At 40.0% G+C, this 2,600-nt stretch overlaps 1 protein-coding gene across 1 annotated transcript in view; it reads left to right on the top strand.

Annotated features, from left to right (window-relative positions):
- LOC116694226 (potassium/sodium hyperpolarization-activated cyclic nucleotide-gated channel 3) overlaps nucleotides 1–2,600 on the top strand; it is a 14,407-nt gene that overhangs the window by 1,692 nt on the left and 10,115 nt on the right. The window lies entirely within an intron of this gene.

Genomic DNA, 2,600 nt, shown 5'->3' with positions numbered 1-2,600 from the left:
ACACACACACACACACAGAGACAGAGAGATTGAAATGAAAATGATGATGTGAGGAATCAGGATGGCCAGCTGTTTACTCTGTATATTAGGTATGATGTGTCATTACTTCTTGCTGGATTTAGGTCACACTTTGAGCAGGAGAAGTGTTTTGGGCCTCTTAAGGTACTAACTGTATCCTATAGATGAAACTAAGTTACAGGTGTAAACCTTAAAGATTATTTTTGTCTTATATGACACTGTTGAATTCAATACTGCAAACACTCCACTTCACCTCCTGGTATCTGTAAAAGTTGTGTGCTGACATACCGTGTGTTTCCTTGACCACTTTGCATTAACTCAGAACAGTGTGGTAAATGTAAACTCTCCTTGTAGCTTTGACAAACACGGTCACTGTGTTGTTTAGAGTTACCTGTTGTTTAGGTAACTGCTGTCTTTTATTAAAGCTGTCCGGCGTGGATACAACAGCGGACATACTGAACTGGCACACCGTAAATATGGTTAATATGATTGCTGGTGGGCCTGAGCCACATTACAGGTGTGTGTTAAGCCACTGAGCTGCATGCAGGCTGTTGTGCTTCAGCTGCGCCCTGGCAGCAAAAGATAAGTATCTCTAGTACAGATGTGATCCCTTTTTCAGCTGTCCTGATTGATCTAAGCTTCTTTCACCATTTTAAGCCTTTTTGTGTTCACTTTGCTTGTAACTCCACTCTTTGTGCTTTCATGCTCTTTAACGTAGTTGCACTCTGACCCAGATAGTGCAAGATTCCTTTCTGGAGCAGTAGAGGTCCAGAGACCCCACAACTGTCAGCTTTATTTTGATGGTAACACCAGATTACACAAGCAAGTTGTCTGATCTTTGTGTCCTGAATGCTGTGTGCAAAGTCAGCTGATGAGCAAACTGGATGTTAGGGGCAGTAATGTCTCCTGCAGACATTTTTTGTTGTTGGTCCAGCTGTTCCAATGTTCTGCAGTACGGTGACGTGTGCAAAGCAGTGATGCTAACTACTCAACATCTGGCTGGTGGGAGCTGACTTCTGGAGATGACATGGATTCCCAGGAGATAACAGTGGATTTAGCTAGAGAGGGGAAGTGCAATTAGGACCAGTGTGTCACCGCAGAGATGAGCAGGCAGATGCAGAGAGGAATGCAAATGCTTTGTTTGGCAGAGAACAACAGAAAGCTGATTAGAACAAATGGCCAACCTGTCCACACTGGTTCCCTTTTTTGTGATGTTTTCCTTTGAAGGTTTGGTAATGGTGTAACTAGAATCGGTGAAACTGAGATGAAATCTGAGTTTGTAGGTGGTGATATACCCTGATCACATCTCTACTGTTGATCATCTCATTCCTGAGTCCACAAAATATCACAGGAACACACTTTAGGTGCATGTGCCTCTTTGCTGTTTTTCTGTAGATTTTGTTTGCAACATCCATAGAAATCATCATCATCATCATCATCATCATCATCATCATCATCTTCACATACTATTCACATTTAATCAAATACTCTTTATTACTACACTACTCTTTACTCTCAGTCAATCATGGATGGAGGTTTTGAATTATACCTGTTGACAAGATGATGAGATTTGTGCATTCATTACAGCAAGCACTTGGCTTATACACTGTGGATATGCTTCCTCACATACAACTTAAGTACTCTTAAGTGGCATAATGCATGCGCTCTTAAAGGCCTCCCCCCCCAACACCCACCCCTACAAGCAGTTTGTGCTTGCCCTGCAGGTCTACCAGATTCTTGCTGGATCGATCAGTGGTTAATTAGGTCTTTGAAATGGATCAGACATGCAATCACATGCGTGCATGCTTTGCATCTCCAAATTCAAGATGGTATTTGGTAAACAAATGCACTCCATATCTTGGCTGGCCCGTTGTGTGGCTGAGCTTTACATTGCTGTATGTTTCCTGTGAATTATAAAGTGCTCTGATATTGTCCTCTGTTATACATCAGCTATTGTCATTTTAAAGCAGTCTGCAAAACCAGGGGACTACAGACATAACACAATAATAAATGTCAGGTTAATAAACAGAGTAAATAAAACAGCTATGTGGTGTCAGATAACCACTAACTATTTTAGATTTAACTGTTGGCTATTATTTGATTAGATTTGTTAACAAAGCATTCAATTTTAATAAAAACTATTTTACAATACTTTGAAATGCATTTTGGTGACTTTATTGTAAACGCACTGTAAACAACAACCAGTACACACAGCCCCCTTTTACATGCAATTCGAGATGAAATTGAAAACTGCTGCTACTTGAAGATTTAGTTAGTATTTCCTCATGAGATGAATTCCAATAGCCAAATTCCCTCTTTGCCTTGTGGCCAGAAGCCCAATATTGAACTGAATTAAATTGTTTTCTTAAATCAACTAATTTCTACATTTGTCCATGTTTGCTGTTTTCTTGCATTGTTTCTGCCCACTTTAAAACAAATATACTGAATTTCGAGTTACAGTGTGAGACTGTAAATCACACAGAGATTAATTTATATTTGAAGCTACCCCATGTCCAGCATGTCTTTGAATATGCAGCATATATTCAGTACGTACATAGACACACACACACACACACACACAC

This window comes from Etheostoma spectabile, chromosome 8 (assembly GCF_008692095.1).
Source record: "Etheostoma spectabile isolate EspeVRDwgs_2016 chromosome 8, UIUC_Espe_1.0, whole genome shotgun sequence".
Classification (NCBI taxonomy): Eukaryota; Metazoa; Chordata; class Actinopteri; order Perciformes; family Percidae; genus Etheostoma; species Etheostoma spectabile.
Note: the sequence above shows the minus strand (reverse complement) of the source record. Positions and strands in the feature narration are given on the sequence as shown.